The 22483-nt window shown below is 37.7% G+C and overlaps 1 long non-coding RNA gene across 1 annotated transcript; it reads right to left on the bottom strand.

Moving 5' to 3' along the window:
• Nucleotides 1-1843: 1843 nt before the first annotated feature.
• Nucleotides 1844-22093, bottom strand: LOC127415501 (uncharacterized). The gene is made up of 3 exons (XR_007892945.1): nt 21997-22093; nt 2702-2738; nt 1844-1969 (listed from the first exon to the last, which is right to left on the bottom strand). It is a non-coding gene; the product is annotated as an uncharacterized LOC127415501 (long non-coding RNA).
• Nucleotides 22094-22483: the final 390 nt, after the last annotated feature.

The raw sequence follows: 22483 nt of genomic DNA, 5'->3' as shown, positions 1-22483 counted from the left end.
CTGAGTTAAAATTGTTTTACTATGTGAAAGGAACCATCACTGTAAAAAAAAAAAAAAATTTGTTTGAGCTAACTTAAAAAAATCAAGGCAGCATCATGCAGTCAGATTTTTGAGTTCTCTCAACAACTTAATTGTCCTCAGTAACATTGCTTTGTTTAGTCAATGAAAATGTGTTTGCTCACTAAATGCAAAAATTCTTGTTGAGAGAACTACTAATTTCTTGTTCAGCCAAATTTCAATTCGCAATACTAGAACTGTTTCAGTTATTTTTACATGAAGCTAACTGCAATCTTTGCCTCTGAAGACAGGTATACAATCGCTTGACATAGACACACTATAGACCTCAACCCTTAACCCACAAACCAACAAATCAATAAACTTATAAGATGAGCTCCTAACATTACCACACAACAATTGACTAATAGTGGCAACAAAAAGCAACAATTACAGCATAAATAAAATCAATAAACAGCAAAACATTAGCCTTTATTACTGTCTGCATAATTAATTGATGTTGCAATGCATGCTGGGAACTCACAAACTCTGTTAGGCTATTTGGGACAACATTTAGGTGAATATTATTGGTCTAACATGTGTTTTTATGTAGATGTCACTCAAAAAACCTCATAAGCATGATAAAATCCAATTTCATTTTTTACATGGTTGCCATAGCCAATGTTCAATTATACAGTTTAGCAATCATTATACAAAAATATTTGAGCATTTAGTACTGCGATTGACCAATCAGAATCAAGTATTCCAAAGAGCCATGTAATAAGATGGGATAGTTGACATTAAATTCATTTCCTTTGGTGTATCAAAACTATTTTTTTTTATAAATAGCATTATTTTATAATCCTAACATATATGTTTTGTATGACCTTATATTGTTTGAGCTACTACTTGAAATATTTGTACTTTAAAAAAAATACATTTCAAACACTACATTTAAAATGAATGCTATTTTATGCATCAATAACATTCTAAATATCCTAAATAGACACAATAACATTCCAAACACTCAAAAGATGTTGTTAGGTATGGAGGATGACTGATAATTTCTGTTGTTTTTCTTCTTTCCCCCTGTTGATAAAGCAGCTCTACTAATTCTTTTTGTGTGTGTGTCAACAATGTCCACACACCTCTGACACGGCTTGTGTTTGCTGAGTAAAGATGACCATGGCAAAGTCAACAGCCTGCACATTTACTATCTCAACAGCAGGAAAAGATTCAGTCAAGCTCCAGATAGTATCTCCTTTTTTATTCAAACTACCATTAGTTTGGGGCACTATAGCATAGAAAAGGGTCCTAGAAGTATTTTCTTAAAGGAGCAGTTCACCCAAGTAATTACTATTATTATTTTGTTATTATTTACACATGTTCATGTCGTTATACATGCAAGTATTTTTTCCTGTGGAACCATAAAAGTAGTTCATACAACTATATTCATACGGACTACTTTTATATAGTATTCAAAGTCTTATAAAGTTATTCAATAGCTTTGTGTGATAAACAATCATAGTCTCAAATGAGATATGATGCCTGTGGCAAAGGTTCAACATCAGTCATGACATTTTATTACAAGACACTTGAGGATGTTATTGACATCCGGTGCAGTTAAAATGAAAAGATACAGAAATACTACCATAAAACCAAACAAAAGATAAGTCTGAAGTGTACTGTGTACAATTCTGTACACAGAACTGAATTTTTACTTATACATTTTTTTCCTCTGAAATTCTATTTGAACAGTGTTTATTTGTTAGGCAATCTTCTGTTTACAGTTGTAAACCTTCTGCAGGGCTTGAGGTGACAATTTTCTCTCCACTAAAACCTTTATTGACCCAATTTGCTCTCCAAAAAGCAGCAAAGTCCATGAGAGAGACAGCAGACGCCTCTGCAATGTATAACACACCACTTGTGCTCCAAAAAGGCCTCAGGACTAATGCGTCTTTTCCGTATGTATTTTCTGTTGACACAAGGTTTTATTGAAACATCAGTTACTTTAACATTATTATTTGCTCTGTGACAGAGAAATGACTTTAATCCCCTATTGCCCATTAGACCATCAAATGCTTTAGCCATGCCCAATCCCACTTATGTAAGACCAGATGCTGGTAAGACCTACAAGATACATTCCCTGAAATGAGGAAGTGCTCCCTGGAGTTTATTTTGCACAATACCAGAGCCTAGGAATAAATCTATCTAATTGTCTGTTTGCCCCCTAAACCCTGACTCCCCACCCCCTCTTATTCTTCAGCAAGCAGGCAGCTGAATCTGAAAGGGTCCCATTGACCTACTAAAGGGGACTTATCACCAAATACAGCAGTGAATGGAGGTGCCAATGAGGTGTGAACCGGCCTCAGTGAGACTAATGAGGGATAGACAGCAGGAAAGAAAAAGGGGAAGGGTGAAGACAGACGTAGACGAAGAGAGATGGAGAGAGAACATGTGGTCAAAAACACCAAAGCACAACTACAGAAAATATAACAAAACAGCAAATCATTGTTGCAGCTCTAAACTAACTTGACCACAAAGAAAATGTAATATATCAGGTAAAGGAACACCAAACAATGTTTTTGTTTTTGAAAATGTCTGTTTTTCAAATGTTTTTTTCAGCAAAGCACTATTATTTTTGGTCATACTTAGGGTTAAAGGGACAGCTAACTCAAATATGGAAATTCTGTCATCTTTTACTCACCTTATTTTTGTTCCAAACCCCAATGACATTCTTTCTTCTATGGAACACAAAAGGTAGACTGTTAGGGATTGAAAGCCTCAGTCATAATTCACATTGATTGCATCTTTTTTTTCCCATACAATGACAACACTGAGACAACATTATCATATAGAGACCTTGGGGACTCTTTTGACTTGGGCCAGTAAGCAATTGCCTAGCAGCACCATAGCAACCACGCTGCAACATCCTGACAACCAACACTGGAAAAAATTAATTTTTATTTGCAAGTGCACACAGTTTTTAAATTATAGTAAATTATAACAGTATAGAATTAAGTAAAATCTACTTAACTTCATGACATAACATTGATTAAATTGAGTTACTAAATTTAACTTAACATATTAAATTTGACAAATCTGATGTACATTTAATGGCACACTGAAAAGATAACAAACAATCAAGAATAATATTTACTTATAATGTTGCATTCACACATAGAGCCTTTTCCAGAAAATTACTTACAATTTCCAGTTTAGAGGTCATGTGTGAACACGACCCTTTTGAAAACACTGGTAAATTTTGCTCTGGCAATTTTTCCTATAAATGACCTATACATTTCCTTATTGATGGTATGTGTGAACAGCACATTTGGTACATTTACTAGTAAAGGCAAACCAATGATTTTCTTGTCATTACCTGGTTGCATGTTTGAACTGGGCTACACTGTAAAAAGTGGTAACCTGCAATTGTTGTCTTAATGAGCTATTTCTACTTGACCTAATCTTTAAAATTACTTTTGGTTTAACCTAATGTATTAAGGTTTATTTAATGATGTTCCATACTATTTTTGACTTGAATAAAACCACTTAATTTAGATGTTACCACATGAAGCACATTTTTTTAGGTTGACATTTTTTTTCAGTGCATAAGCTTAAGCATTCAGTAACACTTTATAATAACTACATGAATAATCCTGAATTAATACCTGAATTAATAGTTACTTCAGCATAAATTAATGATGAGTTAAGGAATGGACTAATCAGGAACTAATGAAGAGCTAACATTAACTAAAACATGAGTCATTTGAATTCATGCATTAATAACGGCCACCTTAATTACATGTTAGTACATGTTTGATATTTAATGCATTAATTAACATTAATAAACTAAATCAAACAGGCTTTATAAGAAACAATGTGAAGTACTACAACCTTGAATTAAATGTGCATAATTTGATATGGACATAATAAAAAAAAAAAAAAGTATAACTTTTGATGTCTTCAGTTTCACCACAAACATCACTGGATGACGCAAGATTATTCTGTATAATTCACTTGGATCATCCTTATTAAATGTTGAACATAAAAGGAATAGTTCTCCTATCATTAACTCACCCTCATGCCATTCAGGTGTGAATGACTTTTTTTCATCTGCAGAACACAAATGAAGATTTTTAGAAGAATATCTCAGCTCTGTAGGCCCATACAATGCATGATGCAAGTGAATGGGGACAATTTTTTTAGGTTTCAAAAAGCACACAAGATATAAAAGTAATCTGTATGACTCCAGTGGTTTAATACAGTGGTTCTCAACCCTGTCCCTGCAAGCACCCCAACACTACACATTTTGTATACAGTATCTCCCTTTTCTGACACACCGAGCTGATGAGCTGAATCAGGTGTGTTTGAGTAGGGAGATATCGAAAAGGAACAGAGTTGAGAACCACTGGTTTTAATACATGTCTTCAAAAGTGATGCAATCATTTTTTGGTGAGAATAAACCAAAATGTAATACATTTTTCACTGTACATCTTGCCATTGCAGTCTTTAGGCACAATCATGATTTCAAGCTCGGTTACACTTTCTATTGCTTGACACATGCACAGAGTGCTAGATGGTGCAAGAAAGTGTAATCGAGTTTGAAACCATAATGGCCAAGTAAATTTATTGTGAAAAAGGAGTTATATTTTGGTCTGATCTCACCGAAAAGCAATAGGACAACTTCAGAAGACATGGATTAAACCACTGGAGTTGTATGGATTACATTTCTGATGCATTTATGTGCTTTTTGGAGCTTCAAATTTTTGGTCACCATTCATCATTTAATGGACCTAAAGAGCTGAGATATTCTTCTAAAAATATTTGTTTGTGTTCTGCAGAAGAAAAGAGAGTCATGCACATCTGGAATTTCATGAGGGTGAGTAAATGATGAGAGAAGTTTCAATTTTGGGTGAACTTTCCCTTTAATGATTGCCACCAATAATTATTCTTAATAAAAATAATTGATCTCAACCCATTCTCTGTGATTCTCCATTCCTTTCCCTTCATACTCACCCTACCACTGTGGGTCCTACCACTCAGTTCACTTGTCATCCAAATGCAGGCCATGTCCGCATCTCAGCTTTTACACTATGACAAACAAACCAAATGACGCTAAACAATACGTGATTTAACTGGGATGAATACTAGTGCAGTACATGTGTAGTTGATAGTAAGTTTATAATTATGTGCCCCACCAAGTAAAGTCATGACATCAGAATCAGAATCAGAATGAGCTTTATTGCCAAGTATGCTTACACATACAAGGAATTTGTCTTGGTGACAGGAGCTTCCAGTGTACAACCATACAAAACAATACAAAAACAGCAGCAAGACATATATAATAATAAAAAATAAAAAATAATTATACACATATGCACAGACACACACATACATACATATACACATGGGTAGTGCAAATCTAATACAATCTGTTATGTACAGTGTACATACAAATCTGTTATGCACAGTGCAAAAGTTTTTTTTTTTTTTTCTCCAGAGGAATGAAATGGCAGAAGAGGTTGGATGTGTTGGATAAATATAAGAAAGACTAAACTGTGTATTGCACATAGTTATTGCTCAGTGGGGCAATTTAACTGTTCATGAGATGGATAGCCTGTGGGAAAAAACTGTTCCTGTGCCTGACGGTTCTGGTGCTCAGAGCTCTGAAGCGTCGGCCAGAAGGCAACAGTTCAAAAAGGTAGTGGGCAGGGTGAGTGGGGTCCAGAGTGATTTTTCCAGCCCTTTTCCTCACTCTGGAAGTGTATAGTTCTTGAAGGGGGGGCAGGGGGCAACCAATAATCCTCTCAGCAGTCCGAACTGTCCTTTGTAGTCTTCTGATATCTGATTTCGTAGCTGAACCAAACCAGACAGATATTGAAGTGCAGAGGACAGACTCAGTTACTACTGAGTAGAACTGTATCAGAAGCGCCTGTGGCAGGTTGAATTTCCTTAGCTGGTGAAGGAAGTACAACCTCTGCTGGGTCTTTTTCACAATGGAGTCAATGTGTGTCTCCCACTTCAGGTCCTGTGAGATGGTTGTGCCCAGGAACCTGAATGACTCCACTGCTGCCACAGTGCTGTTTAGAATGGTGAGGGGTGTCAGTGTTGGGGTGTTCCTCCTAAAGTCCACAATCATCTCCACCGTTTTGAGCGTGTTCAGCTCAAGGTTGTTTTGACAGCTCAAGGTTGTTTTGACATGATGCTGCATTAACAATTCATCTGTTGATTATAGTTCATGGGTTGTTAATGAGTTAATAATGATGTGCCCCACCAAGTAAAGTCATGACATGATGCTGCATTAACAAGTCATCTGTTGATTATAGTTCATGGGTAGTTAATAACAGCCGCGGCCTGTGCATTTTAAGTCTAGGCCTTCAGTGCGATTCATGCCATTAAGAAAACACAGTTTCACAACGAATAAGACAATGTATGCCTATCATATATTACGTGGCAGTCAACTAGTAATACCAAGCGACATTTTAAAAACACGTCCATGCATGAAAGCCAGAACCAAAGAGGTCTAATTCCAAGAAAAATTTTGTTTCATCAGGGTACACGGTTACTTTTCAAAACTTGATCCGACACTGAATGCTCAAGCAGTCTAATTTACACTTAGAAAAATCCTGATGTTGCTTTAACAATGCAAAAAGTATTTACCAATTTGAATGAAGTGAAAATCAGTCTGTTTAATTAATCAATCACACGATCATGCAGAACATCTCAGGTTTTTAAATCCATAAGGATATCTTTCTCAGTGGTGATGTGGCAGTGACAGCCGACTCGTCAGCAAGATCTTGCGCTCTTCGCTTTCAAATTACGTACATCACTTAAAGCATGATTGCATTACTTAAGGCCAGCTAGAAGGCCTGGACTGGGACATATCCTAAAGACCACACCCACCAAGAACAAATAAATCAATCTGATTGGCTGATGAATCTGACAATCTGACTTTAGGTGCCCATTCATTTGCATTGTTGAGGGATTCTGTAGAAATTCTGAATATACAAGTGTCAATCTTCCACCAAGATGCTTTAAATGAATGAAATCTCTTTTAAAACATATACCAACTCAAAAGAAATCCAAACATACTTGTTAATACACTTTTAAATGATTTATAAGGTATGTTTTATCTCTCTCTATATCGCCTGATGTCAAATCGGAAATACTAAAAATGCTAATGTTTGCACTTAATATGTTCAAATAACAAAATGTATTCAAATACTCCCCATAACGTCGTCAAAATGGATATTATGAACACTCTGACTTCAATCCTTAATTCAGTCCAACAAAACAGCAAATAATTTTAGATTAAAAATGTCAGCATTACCATAGGAAAAAGTGGCAAGCAGCCAGCCAACAAACTCTCCACATACTGTAGTTCAGGGCAGATATGTAGCGAAAAAGTTCACACAACAAATGATTGAATATTTACATGCACAAATGTCCACAGGAAAATTAACAACAACAACAACTTCTGATGAAACTCACAAAGTAACCATAAAAGATATTGAGAAATATATATAACAAAAACAAATATTGATCCAGCAACATAAAGACAAACTTCCTATTGCTATGGTATGAATGATGAGTGAATTGAGTGGTAGGATGAGTATGAAATAAAAAGGATGGAAAATAACATAAAATGGGTTGAGATCGAGATTGTCATTTTTATTTGTGTTTTTCTTAAAATATATGTATATGTTTATGTCCATTAAAAAAAATGGCAGGATTATACTGCGTCATTCAATGATGTCTGTGGCAAAACTGCAGACAGCTAAATGCATAACATTTTTAAATTATGACAACATTAAATATGCATGTTAAATTCAAGGTTGAAATACTTCACATTCTTTCTTATAATGATTTAGTTTATTTCTTAATATTAATTAATGCATTAACTATCAAACATGTACTAACATGTAATTAAGGTGGCTGTTATTAATGCATGAATTCATATGAGTAATTTTGTAGTCAATGTTAGCGCTTTATTAGTTCCTGATTAGTCCATTCCTTAACTCATCATTAATTTATTCGGAATTAGCTATTAATTCAGGTATTAATTCTTGATTATTCATGTACTGTTATTATACTGTAAAGTGTTACTGAGCATTTAAGTACAAATGTAGAATTTACTTAATATTTTCAAGTTAACACTTAGACCCCATTTCCACCTGGTATTACGATGCGTCTCGCGTGATCCAGTCACATGTGGTCAGGTGAGACACATCGCTGTTTACACCTGGTCACTTAAAATCATATCTTCTGTGACCACTTGTATTCGGATATGGAGGGAAGGGTCTTTGCTTCATGACAACATACATCAATCACTATGTCAGTGTGTTACTGCATGATGATAATGCGCAACAATGTCAGAAAAGAAACCGCGAAAAAATGGCGCACTGTTTCTCCCAGATGCAATTGAAATTGAATCTAAGCACAAACGCAACATGTCAAGCAGAATTATCTGTTATTTTAGTGTATTACCTGTATAAAAGGAGCTTCAGGTGTTCGTGCTTGTCAACTGTGTTGATATCAGACACACTAAAGAAGATCCATGAAGCTCTTGTGATTGTGTATGTATCAGCTAATTTACATTTCTGATCAGACAGCTGTTTCCTTTAAAAGCTGCTCGTAAACGGCAAAGTTTAAACTCTTGTTTTAGTGCAGCGGTTGATTGACCGGTGAGGGGTGGTGCTTCACTGCTGCCGGGACACATGCAGGACTGATTAGCAATTACACCTCAAATGTGATGTGGTCACATGCATTTTTGACCACATTCATATAATATTGATTACCATAAAAAAAAAAAAAAACAAACAAAAAAAAAATTATAATAATAATTATAATTTGCCCCTCCTTTTCTTTAAAAAAAAAAAAGCAAAAATCTGGGTTTCAGTGAGGCACTTATAATGGAAGTGAATGGGGCCAATCTGTAAACGTTAAAATACTAACATGATCACACGGGAAATCGGCATGCTGTTTCCAAAAGTTTGTCACACACTTGCTGATTTTTTTGTGAGATCAGGCTGAAAATACTCACTGTTTTCTGTATAGCCAAAAGACGTAAATAATATGCGTGTTAACATGATTTTATTGTGATACAATCACTTATTAAGATTTTCTGTGTAAAGTTATTGCCAATTTTACAACTTCATTTTCATGATGATGTAATGTCAACAAACCCTAAAATGACTATAATAATTATGATTTAAACAACTTTACAGCTCAAAAAATACACACGTTTTAACAAAAGAATAAATGTAAGTGCTTTTATAATATTATAAGCTTCACATTTCTGCCTTTAAACCCTCAAAAAATTGGCCCTATTCACTTCCATTGTAAGTGCCTCACTATAACTCAGATTTTTGCTTTTTTTAAAGAGGGACGTGTTGAAATAAATTTTTTTGTGGTAATTAATTATGCTACAAATGCTGTCGATTGAGCTTAACTTGTATTTAACCTGGAATATTCCTTTAAAACACTTGCAACCTCTCAGCAACCTTTGCTATAGAGCACACAAAGATAAAAGATCTATCTGGAAGCCATATTTCCATAACTGTCGTATTTCTAGATCCCCATATGTGACTTTGATGCTCAAAGTGAGCTTATTGCCACTTCATCATTGATAAATCATGTGTGCTCAACATTCGCTTGGCATTTCTTCAATGGATCTGCAAATCATATTGACTGTCTGTAGGAGATGCTGTGTTTGAATGCAATCCTCTTTTGGAAGTAAAACATGTTGTTAAAATCATTGTGATAACTGTATTCTTCACTACAGAGAGAGAATTCAATAACTTTATTGAGTTTGTTCTTGTTGTGTACTGTACAAAGCTAATCACATATTTCTAGGAAAATATTTTATTCTTCATTGTTCAGATCTTTGAAAACCACTTGTTTTAATTCTAGATTTACAGCTGTATGGCTAAAATCAATTGGGATTATTGATTACCAGACAATCCTATAAAAGGTAAAGCTTGTCTGTGCTCACCTCAAAGCTTTTCCCCATGATAATTACTAAAACTTTAATTATCAGAGAGCTTTACAACTTCACAGAGTATGTCTGCATGTTATCTAATTATTATAGATCGGTTAGATTGCCTGTTGCATGTGAGAGAGTGGAATTCTATTGGTGCTATTTCATGAAACTTTTTTAAATGCCACAAATATATAATAGAACCGGCAGGAGAGTAAAGTGAAGACCAAAATTGTCACTGTTAATTGCACCGTTAGTATCTATAACACTTTGTTTTCCATAACTGTCATAAAAATGCTGAAATTGATCATATAATGTTATATTTCAATATATTAGTACCAAGGGGTCAAGGCTTGGCAAGTTAGCATTGGGACTGTTCATGTTCTTAATGTGTTATCAACCAATCAGTGCTGCCATGACGTCATTTTCCAGAGTGATAAGTCGCATGACATTTATGGTTCAGGTGATTGGCTCCAAAAAATGTGCCCATGAGCAAAAATGGTAGGATGCAAGTTGCATACTTCCAGGGTTGCATGAACCAGCCAAGCAACTGCCATTGAGATTAATGTGAATGCCAAATCTTCGCTCACCTCCAGGTAAAATACTGTATATACCTCCTTGGTTGATACAATAAGTTGTTGTTGTTGTAGCATCATTCAACTTGTAACAATATCTAATACAGCAAGCCTTTCAGTCTACTGTCTGTATAGGCAGCTGCCTTTAAAAACCCATGAAATCAAAATTGGAGTTTTGTGGCCTTTAGTCCATGGGTGTTTCTCAATGTGCATTCTTATGGGTTCTTACGTTCTCGTGGACTTGTTCGACATCATCATCCACTGCCGAAGTTCAATTCCAATACTCAAGAATGCAAGTATTGAGAATGCATTCAACTACCCGGATGTGTTCTTGATCAGGCCGAATATTGAGGATGAATCGGATGGTGACTTGTGGGCAAGAACCCATTTGAAGTCCCAGAAGTCACAGCAGCACTACGGTCGCAGACGAAGGACGTTTGTCATGTGTTCCCTCAAGAGTTTCCCGCTGTTAGCTTGCAAAAGTCTGACGGCTTGTGAGAGTTGTCATACTGCGTCAACATTTGTTGTTTTGTTGAGCATCATTTTAATATAGTATAAACACATTGAGGAAACAAGTGTTAACAGACATTATTCTTTTAACGTGTCAGTTGTCCTACAAATCCTCACTGGTGTAATGATAATAATGTTGTCACTGGTATGTGATAATGCCAGTAGTTCTCACACTGGCTTCAAACGTGCTGGGATGGGCAATTGCGCAACAGGAAGATCGCAGCACATCTCAAAGCTTGCAATAGAGGCACTCTCCGTCCTCATGTCCTTCCGAGTTTGTTCTTCCAAGGTAGCTTGGCAAGACTGGTTTTCAAAATAACGCAGTTCTGTTCTCTGCATTCTTAGCATCGAGAAACACTCCATGTCTGTATGCTTTGAAGTCATCTATAGGCAAGTGCACTCAAAGTTGACAAAAGTAACTTTTAGTCAATCACATTTCAAATTTGCAATCTTCCTCTCTGGGAACACAGACCATAGTGTTGATGATTCATACTCAAGGGTGTATCCAAATCTTTGTCCAATTAAATGCTCTCTAGAATGATAATGTGTCCCCTAATACCACCTGCAGTAGCAAATCATCCCTGCATTCCAAATAGGATTAACCCCTTAAACTGTGGTGCATTTTGGGCTGCCTCCCGCAATTTTTCACACTCAAATTTAAAAGCTCACTATAGTTGTCTCATTTTTCAGAAAACCCCCCAATTAAAAAAAGACTAATTATTCATAAATTATATGAAAAAAATACTGTGGCGGGTGAGCAAGAGACAGACACAGTGGGTGTGGCATGGAGCCTCGGAGAGGCATTTATTGGAAATAATAATAAACAAAATGTCCATAAAAGGAAAAAATAAAGTGTCCAGGGGGAATGGTTTTCAAAATAAAGGGGGAATGTGGTATACTCGCAGTGAGATGGGGCTCTGTGAAGGGCGGGGAAGTGTCCAAGGAATGGCCCAGGCTCCCCTCCTGGGTCCACGGCATCCTTGGTGGCCTGTCTTCCCAGGCCTGCGGCAGGTGAGAGGGGAAGGCAGCCTGGCCTCTAGCCCGTCGACCGCGATGCATGCTGTTCTGTCCCCGGCGACACATCTAACTCACGCCAGGGGCCCGAGGAGCAGATCCGGCGATGCATCAAATTCAAAAAAGTCATGGAGATTTGAAGCCGGCTCCCAGAGAAGAGGTGCGCTCTACGTTTTAAAGACAGTGGTGATGAAGCATTATTTACATCAGGTGTGTTTCATCCAGTACTGGTCGAAATGAGCCTTAGTAACTATGCACCTCTTCTCACTCTCCAGCCCACTCCTGTTGTGAGCCTGGCTGAAGGACGGCCCTATGAGGCGAGGCGACGATAATGAGAGGGAGGGGCGGGTCGTTCCGCCACAATACATTTAGTAAATTTCTGTGCCATTTTTGGCCCGAGTCCCCATTAATTTCCGACACTATTGGCATTGTATCTTTCTAAGGTATTTAAAAGTTTGTTTTAGACATATAGTAGCAAGTAAACAAGATATCCCCAAATATATGTCAAACTACAATGTGTTAATGTTTGACACAGTGAAAACATTGCGTACCTTAAAAACAAGTGAAGTTTGATCAGTGGTTAAACGTGTTCAAACAGTTCCCTTGTACCTGAATGAACGGCTACTTTCCAGAATAAAATTAAATATACAGAAAATCACAGTATTACAGTTCTTGTATAGTGACAGGGCAGAAAGTCTTGGAGAGACTAGAGAAGAGAGGACATTGGTGGCAGTTTATGCAATCTGCTGTGCTCATGATGCTGTGCCCTTCGGGCTTCTGTCGTTTTAGTTTAAAAACAGATTTAGCGCTTATAACTTTCTTCTTCCAAAAATTCAGAAATATTATGTTTTTTTTTTTTTTTTACTTATTAATTGTGGTGAATAATAACTGTATGGCGTTGAATACTTAATTTTTAATCAACTTAAGTAAAAGTAAAAGTACTATTATTTATTTTAAATTAAAAAAGTAGAAAAATTTACTCAAGTACTGTAATGAGAGTAGTTGTAATTCATTACTGTCCACCTCTGTTTGGGATGATATATAACATTTTATCATCAATAGTCGAAAACATATTTTTCTGATGATTTGTTTAGCATGATTTCCTGATGGATGGCTTGTTTTTTTCTGGACATCTAAGATATAACATTGGATTATTCAGCCAAGCAAGCTCACAGACAAGTAAAAAATGGCAATTATTTTAGAAAACTGCCCAAGGTAAGAGCAGATATAAATCTTTTGGCTATTTGGAGCTTACAGCAATAATGATCAGTGCATGAAAGAGATGTTTATATTTGATGTCTTACAGAAATCATATTTGACTTTATGATTCTTTTGAAAATCTTTCAAACTGGGGCATTAGGGCAACAAAATTAACTGTACAGTCACGTGTCTGAGAATGAGAGCTTTCATTTGACATATGATTTGTCCATTTAGGTGCTTTGTGAAAGACTTCTACTTACACATAAATAATTCTACCACATGACCTCTAGGGGGTGCTAATTTGCGATGCAAATGTTTTGAGGACTTATTTTGTTATTTTATGTAACATAAAAGCAGAAGTGGTACAGGGACTTTACCATTTTAAGCGCAAACTTTTTCCGCGATACAACGGCCCCCTTTGGACCTGCCGGCGGGTCCATAGATTTTAATGGTTAATCAGCCTCCAAAGGGCACTTAGAAGGGAGAACAATCATGATAGTCATGCTATAAGATCACTTCAAACTGAATTTCCAATAAAAATGATTAAAAAGTTTTGGGCCTCATGTACTCAAATAGGAGACAAAGGCAGGCCTACATACAGTCATAAAGCCTGACTGCGGCCTGTAGGAACACTCAAAGCCTGATAGCCACAACAACGGTGCCAAAATCAAACAAAGGGAGTCTAAAACAGAGACTACAGATCCCATCAAGCCTTGCTCACTTTACACCTATGAGTGAAATTCTGAAGGATCGAACTCTCAACTCCTATTGGGTGAAACGTATGACAGAACGCGTCCCTCAACCATGACGTCATTCGAGAGTATAAATCTCCGGAAATTCCTTCTAAGCTTTGCTTCCAGAGACAGTATGAGCCACGTCTAGTTGTAGTCCTGCTGCTCCCAGGTGTAGCCTCGTTGCCCAAGGAAGTAATGTACATACCTGAACTTTGGCCATACAATCTCCATCTTGCTGGACGAGCTGAGATTTCTCTGTGTTCCACCAAGCACGCTAACGGATCCAAAGGAGACCGCCAAGCAATACACGTCTCACTCTTTTGCCTGCAGAAGTGAAGAAAGAAGATTTCTCTTCCTTCTTCAACCGAGTTGACTACGCTGATATCTCCGCCAACCTGCCAAGAATCAGAAGCCGTACCGCCTGCTAACACAGCGAGAAAACGGCCTCCCAATATCACCCGAGCTTCGAGGAACCAAGTCGGAGTCAAACGTAGGACAAACACACATTCTACCCATGTCCTCATGTGACTCAAGTAAGAGGTTTATGTCTGGGCAGAGAAATATTATTATAGTGTGTTATTCTTGTGTAACAAGGTTGTTGCTTGTACAGTTTACAGACCGCGAGTCCGCTCACTGCTGCTAATAATACTCAAGGTATTAATGTAACTCACTGTTACCACAAATGAGATTTGCTGTGTTGTCGTCCAGCCACATTGGGCTGTTTGTGCAGCTATCGCGGGTGAGACCGGCACACTGAGTTTATTCATTAAAGAACCAACGACCATGGTAGACGAATTACAAGCCGTTCACCGCGTCTCTGAGTGATAAAACTAATGGTTGCCTTCTCTCCCATGATCGCAAAAACCGGCTTCGGTGACGTCACTCTGTTCTCTCTCTCTCGTACAAACCGCACACACACACGACCCCTCACAAACATACCCACACACACATTTGGTGAGCAGATAACTTGGCAATAGAGCCCAGCTTTGTCCCTAAGTTATTGTACCAGCGGAGACACTTGTTAAATGGGCAGATGCCATTAACCAGTCTCTCCACCCACAAACCTTGCGTGACCTACTGTCTGCGAAAGCCACGACTGCCATTTTGTGCACTCCTACTCTCCTTACACACACACACACACACACACACACACACACATACACACTCATATTGATGCAGCTATCATTATGAGGACTCTCCATAGACATAATGATTTTTTATTCTGTACAAACTATAGATTCTATCCTCTAACCCTACCCCTAAACCTAACCCTCACAAAAACCTTCTGTATTTTTACATTTTTATAGTTTTTTTTAAGCGATTTGAATTATGGGGACACTAGAAATGTCCTCGTAAGCCACATTTATAGCATAATATCCTTGTAATTACCAGTTTGTAACCTAAAAAATGTCCTCGTAAACCACTTAAACCTGCCCACACACACACACACACACACACACACACACACACACACACACACACACACACACGCACACACACACACACACACACACACACACATACATACATACCTTCCTCTCATGTATTATAGGCTTATTTTTTACCATATCTAATCTATAATAAATGTTACTGTTTAGTTTGTAGTTGTAAGTCGGAAGTTTATTGAATGCATTGTATTGATTATTAATTGATATTACTGCATCAATAAACTTTGTTATACTTTAAAGAGAAGAGTTTTGGTTTTGTTCTGCATGCACCTGTGTCAAGGGCTGGCAGGGGATGTCAGTGCTCGGATTCAAGCCTTCATTGTTTTCCTTTTGAATGTCGATGTTCTCCAGACATCGACTTTCCTAAGAGAACAATCCTATATTGGGACTGTTATACTGTCTGGTTATTAGTCCCTGATTCCAGGGTGGTGCCCCGGCAATATTAATCCTTATTAATATTCTATTGATTTTGATAATTGATAGTTATCTTTGATGATTATTGATTTGAAGGATTAATAAGCTAATGTTGATTCTAATCAATGTTCTATTGATTTTAATAATTAATAGTTGTCTTTGATAATAATTAATATTCTATTGATTTTGATAATTGATGGTTATCTTTGATGATTGATGATTTGAAAGATTAATAAGGTAATGTTTATTCTAATCAATGTTCTACTGATTTTAATAATTAATAATTATCTTTGATAATGCTAATAACCAAACCCGCTCCTGAACGAAGCGCCCAACAAAAAGTGAATTCCTTAATGACTGTTATTTTGGAGCCCCACAACTTTCAGCCTTCCAATGCTCTCACAGTGGATGTTAAAGACTTTGAAGGGAATAGGGCATAGCAAGGGTGTAGATTTGGCTTGAATAATGGGGAGTGAAGGGGGTGGGGGGTGTTTGTACTTGCTTGTTTTTATTATTGGGGGGGGGGGGGTTTAACTGTGAAGAGGAGTGTGCGCACACACACATACACACACACACAGGCTAGTCACAAGCTACCATAAAGGGGAAGTAAAAGCGAAGGCCTTGTGTTATTGGGAGGTTTAAATAAACTCTGCTCAGATGTTTCATTATTTAGCATTCCCAGGGACCTCTGCATAGTATTGGAAACACACAACACAATATCACCAACTCTCACCTACTCACACAATTTCGGTCAAATGACAGTCACAATTTTTGCATAGGTCAAATAAGACAGATGTCTTTGTCTTTTCAGCAACAAACACCTGTCACTAAACACCCATTTAACTATTTCCCTTTAAAACAGGCTGTTGACTTCTGCTTTGCTTCACAAAGACTTCATCCTCCATGTCTACACACCTCCTCCCTCATTTTCAGCATAAGGAAATTCTGCAGGCACGAGTAAAGACAGGAACCCTCTCATCCGTGGAGAGGGGAAAAAAAGAGAAACCCACACAGTGTCATTCGTCGGCTTTAAGAGGATAGGAACCCTCTCTAAACAATGGAACCGTGGGATTATGTTTGCATACCGATTTACATACCCAGCTTTTAGGCCCTAACTGCTCCCACGGTCTCTCTAACCATTTCCTGGGCAATCGAGAAAGATTTTTTGCTATAAAGATACTGGATATCACTATGATACAAGGGCTGATAAATGTGTTTTCAGACATGTGTGGAGTTGTTAAGATTTGGATGAGGTAACTTGTGCAACAGCAACGTTGGAACCAACTCCACTTGTGATAAAGCTCATGCACCTGTCAACACCGCATTGTGTCCTCTGTCAGCCTTTCTGTGTCTTTCCGGCATATTCTTCTGTGGCTTTTGTTCAGGATAGATGGAGCAGCTCAATGAACTGTGTGTGTGTGTGTGTGTGTGGTGGGTTTACTTAGTCTCCTATGAGGACAGAACTGTCGTAAGAATAGTTTTTGTATCACTCTGCTGACATAACATTGAAAAATATCTTTCCAAGAAATTTCAGTAGACAAAAAACTCCAGACAACATGAGTTGTGGAAAATAAATGTGATCTAGAAGCTTTTTGATAACTTTATACAGTACATGTCATTGAAGAGATAGTAAGTTTATCTCTCACAGCCTCATTTTTATTCAGTCATTGTTTACTCACACCTGTGTTGTTATAACCCCATATGACTTTCTTTCTTTTTCTTAACACAAAGGGAGAACTTTTGAAAAAAAATTGTGCTAACTGATGTCATACAATGGCAGTTTATGGTGACTACCTCTTCAAGCTTCGAAAGGATGCAAAAGTATCATTCAGAAGTCTAATAAATTAATGTATGTGCCTCATGCCTTGTTCTGAAGGCATACGATAAGGTTTGGTAGAAACAAACCAAAATCAAATGTATTGTTTAGTGAAAATGCTCACCAATCATTGAACTCCCTTGCACATTTATGAGTGCACAAGAGCAACAGTTACACTGTCCCCACCAGCGATTCACCTCTACAGCTTCAACTACGGTCCAACAGCAGTGGTATAAGGTGTTCTGCGCAGCCGATAATTCATCCGGTTTTTCACTGTTCTTGCAGTCTCTTCCCTCCTTCTAATTCTCTTTTGAGGAGACATGTCTCTTCTGGAATCCTCCAACCCAGAAGAAGCTGTTTCCCTGGTAGATTCTGGGGATGACCAAGACAACGGCCAAAAGATCCAAAAATCCCTACCAGTACACTCAGGTAGAAATGTCAGTATTCTGAGCAAAACCCGCCGGAGTGCTCACCTCGCGCTAAAGTGCGCTTCCATCTCTGATTGGCTAGTTTCTTGGATACTGGAAGATCTCTTCATCAGAAAAACATCTCCTCCAACCGGTGCGTCCCATGAAGAGCTATTTGAGTTCTTTTTATCCTCCCAAGACAACACAGCTCCGACCCAACATCAGCCCCACTGCTAAGCCAAGGCCAAGCGAAAACATCATAATGTCAAGGCATCACCTTCACCACCTCCGGCAAAAAAGAAATACCCCGGCATTTCTTCCAACAATGATCCGGTCATCGCAACAATTATGGAAATAGGGGGCCTGGGTAGCTCAGTGGTAAAAGATGCTGGCTATAACCCCTGGAGTTCGCTAGTTCGAATCCCAGGGCATACTGAGTGACTCCAGCCAGGTCTCATAAGCAACCAAATTGGCCCGGTTGCTAGGGAGGGTAGATTCACATGGGGTAACCTCCTCGTGATCGCTATAATGTGGTTCGTTCTCGGTGGGGCGCGTGGTGAGTTGAGCGTGGTTGCTGCAGTGGATGGTGTGAAGCCTCCACATGTGCTAAGTTGTGCGGTTTGACAGTCTCAGACTGGGATCCTCCGCTACCCGGACTGAGGCGAATCATTACGTGACCATGAGGACTTAAAAGCACATTGGGAACTGGCTACAGCTCTCCTGGCTTCTGACAGCAGCACACCTTTCATCCCTGCAGCAGCAGAAATTCCACCAAGCCTCCGCAGCAAAATACTAGCAGGTAAAGACATTAATCTTGTTAAGATTATTAATCTGCACTTCTGGACTGATGGACAGCTGTATAGTGGATTGTGGTGATGTGTCTATAGTCTTGAAAGAGTGTGACCCCAGGCTCTCTAAAAGTCTATCCTTAGCCAAATTGAATGTTGTACAGGGACACCATATGTGAAATATTTCCCGAGAGACATGTTGAATTGGATAATTACTTGGCTATTATCCCTCACCTACAGTGTTGCGCTTTTCTATGAATACCACAAATCTTTTTCAGCCAAAGCCGCTCTCTATATCCAACTTTTTAATTTGAAGCTGGATTGGTCCGTGATTGATCTTGAGCTTATCAGTAGGCAATTCACAGGTCATCAAGCTATTTCCTGCTCTGTCTGTGGATCATTCGTTCACTCTGCAAAATTGTGCCCCAGAACAGCATTTCAAGCAACACAGGATTCCATAGCATCATCCTCCAAATCTGAACCTAGATCTAGGTTTCCCTCTCGCCCCACAGGAAAGACGAACACTGCAGATTACTATACTCCAGAGCAAGCCCGGACCAACAAGAAAATTAATAAACATCCTTCCACTCCAATCAACGTGTAAGAACTTTCAAAATATTTATCCAAGCATCCTAATCGCTGTTTCTTAATTACTGGTCTTCTACAAGGTTTTCTAGCTGGTCTTAGCTTCATCCCCTCCTCAACTCACGTATCAACAAATCTTGTGTCAGTGCTGAAAGATCCCAAGGTTGTTGATGGCATAATTCAAAAAGAGGTTAAAAAGGGCTATTTAATCTCCGTTCTCTATATTTCGCATTAATCCCATAGGTCTGGATACCAGGAAATATTCAGGTAAAAAACGCCTTATTATTGATCTCTCTGCTCCGCATAACAGTCCGGTTCCCAGTATTAACAGTCTCATTCTCTCTGATATTTTCCCCCTATCCTACGCTTTAGTAGACCATGCAATTCAGTTTATTAAAACTGCTGGCAAAGGTGCCTGGCTAGGGAAAGCTGATTTCACAGATGCATTCAAAATTATGCCCCTTCATCAATCGCGATGGCACCTTTTCGGAATCAGGCGGCGTTCTAAGTTATACTTCGCTGTTTGATTAGCTTTCAGCTGCCGCAGCAGCCCGAAGATCTTCAACACTCTATCAGAAGCACGTTGTTGGATCCTTCACAATAAATATAAACTCCCCTTTGTTTTACACCTTTTAGATGATTTTCTCGTGGTCGCCTTTCCAAAATCCCCGCCAGACCGTAGTATTTCCACCAGAAAAATCATTTTTTCTCAAACTCAGAAAAAACTCATTTGAATTCATCAATGTATGTCCTCTTTCGTTTCCGCTAAAATCATATCCTAGCATGATCTACTTTCCCTTTTAGGGCACCTTAATTTTGCTATGTGCATTATTCCCCAAGGGTGTGCATTCATATCAAGATTTCTCGAGCTGTCAAAATCTGTTCCAAACCTTCAAGATATTGTCACACTCGACCTAGACTGTCAGTCCGACATGCAATTCTGGGCTTGCCTTTTATCAGATTGGAATGGAAGAAAGCATCCCCAAAAGGCAAAGATAAATGCTAACCTCTCACTCTACCGTTATTACACAAGATGTTGCACCTTTTAAGATCTGGGGTTTACGATACATACACAAATGATCTTTTAGAGTGCATTTTCCTCACAGTCTTTTAAGGGTTTTTAACCTGTTGATGCTCATTGAACCCACCCATGGGTTTGACTTTACTTTGCTTAGTAAAGTATCAGTAATCAGTTCACATTTACTATATAGTGTAGTCAACAAAAAGTTAATAATGTTGACAAATTATACAGATGTATAATTTGTCAACATTATGAACAATTTTGAACAGCACACTACATAGAAAATGTAACTAAGACTATAGTAACTATGTTTTTTGTTTGGTTGTTTGTTTGTTTTTTCAGAAACCATCGCTTTGATACAAGTAGCCATGATTTTAATCCAGTAATAGCCTACTGTAGTATCTATATAGTAATTATGGTTTTACTACAGTCATATTGTAGTAACCATGACTGTAGCAACCTTGGTTAATTTTGTGGTTTCTATGGTTTTACTACAACTACCATGGTTAAACTATGGTTACTGTGTTATAATACATATTTTGCTTTAGTTTGGGGACAAAATCTGATAAAAACCTTTCTATACTATATATATATATATATATATATATATATATATATATATATATATATATATATATATATATATATAGTATATCTGTAGTATTTATAAATAACTATTTATAAAAAAAAAATGAAAAAAATTGAATTCTACATCCTTATTTAGATAGCAAGGTAAACATTGTGTATCTGGAACAGGTTGTGCCTACATGGTCCTCACAAGGGTATTAAAATCTGAAATCACCTACCAAATTTTTTTAAATAATTGTAATATTTTTTTCAGTAAAGGTTCATAAGAAAGAAAGAAAGAAAGAAAGAAAGAGAAAGAAAGTTTTTCATGTTTAACACAGATCTGTCTTTCAAATCCAAAAAGATTTTCTAATCAAACAAGAATTCATCGTAATTGCACTAGTGTGACCTCATACAGAATTAAACAGGATCTTAGGCATCACACATTAACGTACAGGGTGTGGGCTGCTCTCTGCAATTTTAGCATGACGAAAATGACAGGGAAGGCTTTTACACCAATTCCCCCAGCAGAATATTTTTAAAATGGGGAGGATGTTTTCTCTACAAGCACATAGCTGGCTGCAACCCAGGTCTAAATAGCTCAGGATACTTTTGACAGCAAAGTTAGTTGTGATCTGTGAATATAAAAGCTTTTGCACAGCTGCAACAGTGAGTTTTTGTTGAATGGGCTTTAATGTGTTGTGGCATGTCTAGTGATTAGATAAATAGTGCAATGTCTGGCTGGTTTCAACAATGAGGCATTAAAGCATTCAGTGTAAATATTTGTTTTTATTTGTTAAGAGACAAATATCTCTCTAACATAGAACACAATTCATGTCATTCATTTGAAGGGGTATTCAATAATTCCTCACAGAGTAATGCAAATAATTATGATGCTTTTGAGCATATTACATTGCCATAATAAATAACAATATACTCACTGTCCTTCTCCAGAATATTTTTTTTCTTTTCGAAAACACTTTCTCTCCCTCTCTCTCTTCAATAAAAAAGGCTGAGCTGAGACTGGAAGTAAACACGCATCAATATCACGAGCACATCAACACCAAAAAAATGAAAACCGCACCCATTGGATATCCCAGTGTATAATTTGACTCTAGAAGTGATGATGTTATCTCCTCTGGCTGGAATACATTTTCCTGTGTTGAGATGTGATCCTCCTCTCGTGACCTAAAATGAGCCAAGAGATGCTGATGCTCAGCACATACCAACGTGCTGAAATTATGACCTTTAAGTGAGATTTATTTCAAACTTTGCTCTGTGCAAATTCCCGTCCAATATTGCAGCTGTTATTACAGATTGTGTTGCTCTCAACTGAGTTGCTCAAAACAACAACAACATTGTGGCCAAAAGAAATTCCAAACATGTATAGTTGAAGAGGAGTAGATTGGATTCAGCCTGCTCAACATG

The sequence above is a fragment of the Myxocyprinus asiaticus genome, chromosome 24 (assembly GCF_019703515.2).
Source record: "Myxocyprinus asiaticus isolate MX2 ecotype Aquarium Trade chromosome 24, UBuf_Myxa_2, whole genome shotgun sequence".
NCBI lineage: Eukaryota > Metazoa > Chordata > Actinopteri > Cypriniformes > Catostomidae > Myxocyprinus > Myxocyprinus asiaticus.
The sequence above is the reverse complement of the archived record's forward strand: the minus strand, read 5'-3'. Positions and strand labels throughout refer to the sequence as shown.